This window comes from Phascolarctos cinereus, unplaced genomic scaffold (genome assembly GCF_003287225.1).
Source record: "Phascolarctos cinereus isolate Bilbo 61053 unplaced genomic scaffold, phaCin_HiC Scaffold_2;HRSCAF=192, whole genome shotgun sequence".
In the NCBI taxonomy this organism is placed as follows: domain Eukaryota; kingdom Metazoa; phylum Chordata; class Mammalia; order Diprotodontia; family Phascolarctidae; genus Phascolarctos; species Phascolarctos cinereus.
In genome coordinates this window covers 352,178,853-352,187,421 of record NW_027555625.1, presented here as the reverse complement: position 1 = coordinate 352,187,421, position 8,569 = coordinate 352,178,853, and positions in this window count along the sequence as shown.

The following is an 8,569-nucleotide window of genomic DNA, read 5'->3' as shown; positions in this document are numbered from 1 at the left end:
GTGAAAGTAAGAAGTAGAGGATGATACCAAGTTTATGGATTTGAGTGATTAGAAGGATGATGATGGTCTTTTAAAAAATTAAATTTATTAAAACAAAAAGGAAAAGGACATATATGTACAAAATTTTTTATAGCAGCTCTTTTCTGGGAGTGAAGAATTGGAAGTTGAGGGGATGCCTATCAACTGGGGAATGGCTGAACAAGCTGTGGTATGTGACCATGATGGAATACAATTGTAGTATAAGAAATGATGAGCAGGATGCTCTCAGAAAAACCTAGAAAGACATTGCATGGGCTGATGCAAAGTGAAATGTATTGTGTACAAAGTAACAGCAATACTGTAAGATGATCAGCTGTGAATGACTTGGGTATTCTCAGCAATGCAGCAATCCAGGACAACTCTGAAGGATTTATGATGAAAAATGCTATCCATTCCCAGAGAAAGAACTGATGGTGTCTGAATACAGATTGAATCATACTTTTTTTGCTTTCTTTATTTTTCTTGAGTTTTCTTCTTGTCTGTGTTTTCTTTCACAACATGACTGTGTTTTGTGTGACTACACATGTATAACCTATATCAAATTGCTTGCCTTCTCAATGAGGAAGGGTGGGGAGAGAGTCGGGGAGAGAATTTGGAACTCAAAGTTATAAAAATGAATGTTAAAAATTGTTTTTGCATGTAGCTGGGGAACAATGAAAGACTAAATAAAAGCTTAAAAATTGAAAATTTTAAAAAATTAGATTTATTTCTCTCCAACCTACTTCCTCTCCCTACTGAAAAAAAGGAAAACAAAATATTTGTAAGATGCACAATGTCAAGCAAAACAAGTTCCCATATTGGCCATAATCATAAGTATATGTCTTAGTCTGCATATTGAATCTATTAACTCTCTGATGATGATGCCCTTGACAGAAAAATGGAAGTCTGGAAGAAGTATAGACTTGGAGGAAAGATAATGCATCCTGTTTTGGACGTGTTATATTTTGAGATGCTTACACATCTCTTTTACACACACACACACACACACACACACACACACACACACACACACATACACATGCATGCACATTTAACGGTTTCCTATCTACTTGGTTCCTTTGTTTAAAATATCTAGTAGGCAGGTAGTGATGTGAGATGGGAACTTGGGAGAAAGACTAGGGCTAGATATTTAGATCTGGGAGGTACCTGCAAAAGAATGAAAATTGGACCCAAGAAAATTGAAAAGGTCATCAAGTGAAAGAGTACAGGAAGAAAAGAGAAGAGGACCCAGGGCAGTGTTCCTTAAGGAACACCCATAGGAATGTGCAATAGATGAACATCCAGCAGAAGAGACAGAAGTGGTCAGAGGGGCACAAAGAGAATGAAAAGAGAGTTATGAAAACCCAAAGAGAATATCCAGGAGAGGGGAGTCAACAGTATCAAATGCAACAAAGAAATCAATAAAGATGAATAGTGAGCAAAGGCCATTAGGTACGATATTTAAAAGATCATAGGTAACTCAGGTGAATGCTGAGGTCAGAAGCCAGACTAGAAAGAGTACAGAAGACAGCAAGAACCATCTCCCAATAGAAAGATGCTGAACTCAGAGTGTAGAGTGAGACATATTTTTTGGACGTGACCAATGCAGGAATTTATTTTTCTTAATTACACTTGTTTGTAATAGGGCTTTTGTTTTTCTTACTTTCTCAATGGTGGAGGATGGGATGGGGAAGAGAAGGAGGAGGAAGAGAAAGCGGATCTTTGAAAAAAATTAAAGAAAAGAGAGTGAGAACTTGGGGCAATAAGCATAGACAACTTTTTTTCAAGGAGTTCAACTGAGAAAAGGAGGAAAATATAGGGTATAGACAGCACGGTATTGTAGAAAGAGTACTAGTTCTGGAATCAAAGGAGGGCCTGGGTTCAAATCCAACCTTTGGTATTTACTACCTATATAACCTTAGAAAAGTCACTTAACCTCTCTGGACCTCAGTCTCCTCATCTGTAAAATGATGGTGTTGGGTTAGATGGCTGCTGAGGCCCCTTCCAGCTCTAGATATATGCTCCTCTAATCTAGTGAGGGTTTTGTTTTATTTTTTAAAGGATGTAGGAGACCTGGGCATGTTTGTAGGCAGCAGGGAAGGAACCAGTAGGTGGGAAGATATTAAAAGATTAAATGTACATGTGTGCATGAGAGACAGAGAGAGAGAGAGAGAGAGAGAGAGAGATGATAGTGGGGGGGGGAATTGGCTGGAGAAGATTGAGAGGGTATGAGGGATGGGATCATGCTTTTTTTTGAGGCATTTGGGGTTAACAGACTTGCCTAGAGTCACACAGCTAGTGAGTGTTATGTATCTGAGGCCACATTTGAACTCAGGTCCTCCTGACTCCAGGGCCAGTGTTCTATCCACTGTGCTACCTAGATGCCCCTGGGATCATATATTCTTGTAGAGGGTTTGGTCTAGCTTAGAAGGAACACCTCTTCATCACAGAAATGGTTTAGAATAGCTGCTGTGCTGACACAGAAAATCAATTAAGGAATGAAAGGATTGATTACCTTGCTTCAGTGAGACCCCAGTTGAGATTAGAATACATACATTTGCATTAGACCCAGTGAACATGGTTACATCACTTCTATTCAAGAGGTGAATGATGGAAGTAATCCAGGGATGAGACATGAGCTATGATAAGAAAAAGGAGCATGGTTTGGAAAGGAGAGGATAATGTGAAACTGAACAAACTGAATGGTTGAGACTGGGACTTTCTTCCTAGAAAGTGAAACCAGGGCAAGGGTATGGGCCTAGGGAAATACTTATATACTAGAAGTCACAGTAAAGACAAAGACCAGGTATAGGAGGTCTAAGGAATAGTGACATATGGAATGATAGGAGATTATGATCAGATAAGAGAATTTCAGGGTTCTTGATCATAACAATGGATTATTTATGGGTAATGGTGCAATGATCCCTATGTACAGCTGAGGCAGAGTGTAAGAGTAAGTGACGGGAGCTTGAGTAGATAGAGAAACTGAGGATGTGTGGTTTAGGGTGTTTGAGGGAATGACAACATTCACATTGATATCCTCCAGTATGAGAGCAGGAGTGGGAGTAGAGGACATTGTGAGTTAGGCCCTGAACTCATTCACGAAAAAAGAATGTTCTGGAGACTGGTAGATAATAGCTACCAGGATCTTGGTACAGTGACAAATTCAGATAAAGTTAACGTCAGAAGAAGAGAGGATGCTTCGTGGTGGCAGCTAGTGTTTGTAGACATAAGTTTTATTCTGGCATTCATCATTGCAGAGTTCAATGCAATCTCCCACATTATGCTATTTTCATTTAAAAAATACATCAATTATATTGAAAATTTCTTTTTGTACTATTGCTGTCAACAGGTTTATAAAATAACTTATCCTTGCTACCATTAGTTTCAACAATATATTTACATATATAATCAAATGAGTATCTTTAACTATAACTGTTGCTTTAGCCACTAACAAATTCAAAACTGGAAGATTTTAGTTCCTTAAATAATTGATTACAAAGGTCTTCAGGCAGATAGTCAATTTTCCTACCCCAGCATATTACTTGCAAACGAAACCACCGAAGCTACTGTGCATATGATTTGCCAAGCATTATTTCTAGTATATCCATAGCTGTAGGTAGTACCAAAGTTTCTCTTATTCAGTGACATATTTTACACTGAGTGATTCTGTAAGCAACTTTTTATGATGTAAACAATTCTTTGATGTCAATGTTTTTGTTGAAAAGGTTTTTTTTCTTATTAAAGCACCTAATTTTCTCAGGAAAAGTTCAACATATCCTACAATACACTTTTAAGATGTCATTTTAATTTATTAGATTTCATGCTATCTATAACTAAAGCATTCATAAAAGCAAATATGGTAATAACAGTGAATCCTAATGATAAATATAGTGAATTATATTTCTGGATTTAGGGTTTTTTTTTTTACTTTCTACTGTCATATATTTGCTTATATTAGTTTCAGCTGCTCCAATGGATTTTTCTCTTTAAACCAGTTACATTTTTATCTATCACCTAAGGATAGTATTTTGCTTACAAATTAGAGACAAAAATTTAATTATTAAATTTAATTACTGAAAATTTCAAATTTTTATCTATAACCATTCTCAAGTTATTGTATTTTGTAAAAACAAGTTTTTTTTAAAAATGAAATCAGTTTATTATATTGTTACCTACCAAAACAAATAGTAATGAGATATAAAAGATATGAATTTTTAACTTGTAAAGGAAAATCAGTCAATAAACATTTATTAATCACCCACTCTGCCAGGCACCGTGCTAAGTGATGCTGAATACAAGGAAAGATAAAAAACTATTCCTGCTCTCAAACACCTTGCGGTCTGATGGGAGAGATAATATGCAAACAACTATGTATAAACATGTTATATAAAAAATAAATTGGAAATAAAAAAGGGAAGGAGCTGGAATTACCTGAAGAGTTTACACATGTCACATTTAAAAGCAGTGAATGGCACAAGGCAATTTAATTTGTCTCAGACAGAATGAAGTGTTTCTTCAAGAACTGAAGAAATGCTTTAAGATAAAAATAAAGGTAATGGAATACTATTGTGCTATCAGAAATGATGAGCAAGCAGACTTCAGAAAAACCTGGAAAGACTTGTATGGACTGACGCTGAGTGAAGTGAGCGGAACCAGGAGAACATTGTACCCAGTATGATGTACAATGACTAACTTTAATAGACTCAGCCCTTCTCAGCAATGCAAGGATCTAAGACATCTCCAAAGGTCTCATGATGGAAAATGCTATTCATATCCAGAGAAAAAACTATAGAGTTTGAATGCAGATTAAAGCATACTATTTGCTCTTTTTTTTTCTTCTTCTGTTTTGTTTTGTCTTTCTAGTGGTTCCTCCTATTAGTTCTAATTCTTCCTTACAGCATGACTAATGTGAAAATATGTTTAATGGGAATATATATGCGGAGCCTATATCAGATTGTATACCATCTTGGGGAGGGAGGGGAAGAAAAATTTAAAACTCAAAAGGTTATGGAAGTGATTGTTGAAAACTAAAAATAAATTAATAAAAAATTGTGTCTTTCACCCCAAAAAAAGATTAAAAAGAAAAAAGAAAAAGGATCTAAAGAGGAGAAGAGGAGGCCTGACCTGCATCAGAAGGTTGAAGAATGGGAGGAGATAAAGAAAAGACTATTGAACGCTTGGATCTTTCTATAGATTGTTGGAAAGAGTAGTGTTTGTCAGTCCAGGAAAGGATCATGGAAATCTGAAAAGCATTTTTTTTTAACCACCAGGTGGCACTGATATCTATTATCCTAATTCTGTTTAACATTAATGATCTGGGTTGGGTGGTCCTCCTACTGGGCTTGAGTCCCTGTTGCTCTCAGAGAGTAGATAACTTCTATCCCTTAGCCCCATCTCCTTTAGTGTTTGGATTACTGTGGATCTACCCAATCAGAATTTGCTTTTGAGTCCCTCCATCTGGTAAACCCCATCTCTTCCCTGGATTTGTTGTGTTTCACAGAGCTTTGGACTTGTAACCACAACTCATGTGAACAGACAAAATAAGCTGTAACCATTTGGCTGCTGGGATGCCACCCGGAGAATGCTGCCACAGAGACAAGAGATTGTGCAGATGGCGAGTGGAGTTCGTCCAAGGAGTCACTAATTTGGTGACATCTTTTTTAAAGATAATTTTTATTGGTATCTATTTTCTTAATCACCAAAATTTCTAGTATCCTTCCTACTTATAGCTGTCCCATATAGTAAATAATATTTAAAAAAGAAAGGAAAAAATTAGCATAACCAATGAATAAAACCACTGAAGATATATAAAAAATGCTAAATATATGATCCTCCTATCTCTTCAAAGGAGAGAAGTGGGGGTGCCTCTCATATCTCTTCTTTGGAACCTTGCTTGTTCTTTGTAATTTTGTATTATTCACTTTTAAGGGCAGCTAGGTGGTTCAGTGGATAGAGGGCAGGACTTGGAGCCAGGAAGACTCATCTTCCTGAGTCCAAATCTGGCCTTAGACCTTACTAGCTGTGTGACTCTGGGCAAGTCACTTTGTCTCAGTTTCCTCATCTGTAAAGTAAACTACTCTAGTATCTTTGCCAAGAAAACCCAAAATGTAGTCATGAAGAGTCTGAAGAATCTAACACAACTGAACAACAAAATATTTTAATTTTTATTGTTTTGTGTTTATTCTTTCCATTTATATTGTTGTATGTTGTTTTTTCTTGGCTCAGTTTTCTTCAATCTGGATTAAATTGTATAAATCTTTCCATGTTTCTCTATATTCATCCTATGCATCATTTCTTACAGCACCGTAATATTCCATTACATTCATGTAACACAATTTGCTTAGCCATTCCCCATTCAATAGGCATCAACTTCACTTTCCTATCTTTGCTATCACAAAAAGTACTGCTATAAATATTTTAGAGTACATGGAGACTTTCTTCTTATCAATGACCTCCTTGGAGTATAAGCCTAGTAGTAGAATCCCATAGAAATATACAAACTGCAAAGTGGGTACAGTTGGGAAGTAAATAATGTGAGTGCATTGGCTGCCTTTTTGCTAGAAACCATGAGGGACATGCCTTGGTCTTTTCTTCTTCTTTTTTTATTTCTATTTATTTATTTTTGTCTTTTTTTTTTTGTCTAGGCAATGGGGTTAAGCGACTTGCCCAGGGTCGCACAGCTAGTAAGTGTTGTGTCTGAGGCCGGATTTGAACTCAGGTCTGCCTGAATCCAAGGCTGGTGCTCTATCCACTGTACCACCTAACTGCCCCTTGGTCTCTTTTTCTGTCTCTTCCTCCCCTGACTGAGCAAGGATCAGTATGGGATTGGTGAGGAGCCCCCCATCAGTTCTGAGGGGCACCACCAACCCATAGCCAAAGCCTACCGGAGTTTTTTTTGTGTGTGTGTGAGGCAATTGGGGTTAAGTGACTTGCCCAGAGTCACACAGCTAGTGAGTGTTATGTGTCTGAGGCTGGATTTGAACTCAGGTCCTCCCGACTCCAGGGCCAGTGCTCTATCCACTGTGCCACCTAGATGCCCCAAGCCTACCAGAGTCTTGGAGAAAGTGGTGAGGGTGGGGACAAAGATGCTGCTTGACTCTACCTGCTGGACTGGCACAAACAAGAAACACAAACTATGGCGTTTCTTTCTCAAAAGACTCCAAGAGCCAATTGATAAAGACATCACCAAACTGGTGAACTCTGGGACAGAATCCACGTACCATTTCTGGAGTATGTCTCTGTGGCAGTGTTCTCTAGCCTGGGAGGCAAGGGTTTATGTTCTTAGCTGCATTTTACTTTTGGGCATAGAATCAGTAAAAGCAAATAAACAACCTGTAACAACAATAAAGCAAAGAATAATAAAACATCTTCCAATCAGCCTCACTCCTACCACTGTCTAAAACCTTCTATGTCACCAGACAGTGGCTCCAAACTCAGGAATTCAAAGAAATACACTCGTTTGAGTTTACATCCCTGCTATAAGAGGGCAAGGGAATGCATATAACCCAACATAATTCCCAACTGATGCTCAATTTACACATTTATCAAGAAGAGCTATTGCTTAAAGACTTAAGTACAAGAACTCTTCCACGTACCTCTCCCATCACGGACTGGGGTCTGGTGCGAATTAGAACTCTTGAAGGCTAGTATTTCTTCAATCAACATTCCGTCTCAAGGACCTGTGATCAATTCTCCCTGTGGCTAGTTCATTGAGAATAAGGGTGGGTGATCCCAATGGCTGGCCCCACTGAGGAAGCCTTCCATCACCAGACATCTCTCTGATCAGATCATTTTATTTAAGGAACCTTTCTTTTCAAGCTGCATCATTTTCTGAGATACTCCTTCTCACATACTCCCCAACCCACTAAGGCAGACCTACTGAGAGAATTGCTACATGTTGAAAGGTGTCCCTGTAGGCAACTGACCTTAATTCACAAGTTCTAAAGGGGTGATGAAACCTGGATTCTTCACAGGCCCCAAATTACCTTTTCTTACAACACCTTGCAACATTTAATCCTTACAACAACACCTCTAGGTAGGTGCTATGACTATCTGCATTTTACAGTTGAAGAAACTGAGGCAGAAAGCAGTTAGGTGGTTTGCCCAGGGTCATACAGTAGGGAAAATGCCTGAGACTGGATTTCAACTTGAGCCTTCCTGTCTTCAGGCCCAGTGCTCTATCTAGTGCATCACCTAGCCGCCTCGATTTTAAACCACTCCCCAACAAGAATCCTTCCCTCCAATTAGGCTGGTATTCTTTTTTTTAATTTTTAAAAATTAATTTATATTGAATTATCAATAATCACCTCCATAAGCTTTTGAGTTTTAGATTTTTCTCTCCCTCCCCAAGATGGCACACAATCTGATATAGACTATACATATACATTCCTATTAAACATATTTTCACATTAGTGATGTTGTAAGTAAGAATTAGAACCAATAGGAGGAACCACCAGAAAGAGGAAACAAAACACAACAGAAGAAAAAAATAGCAAATAGTATGCTTCGATCTGCATTCAAACTTCATAGTTCTTTCTTTGGTTGTGGA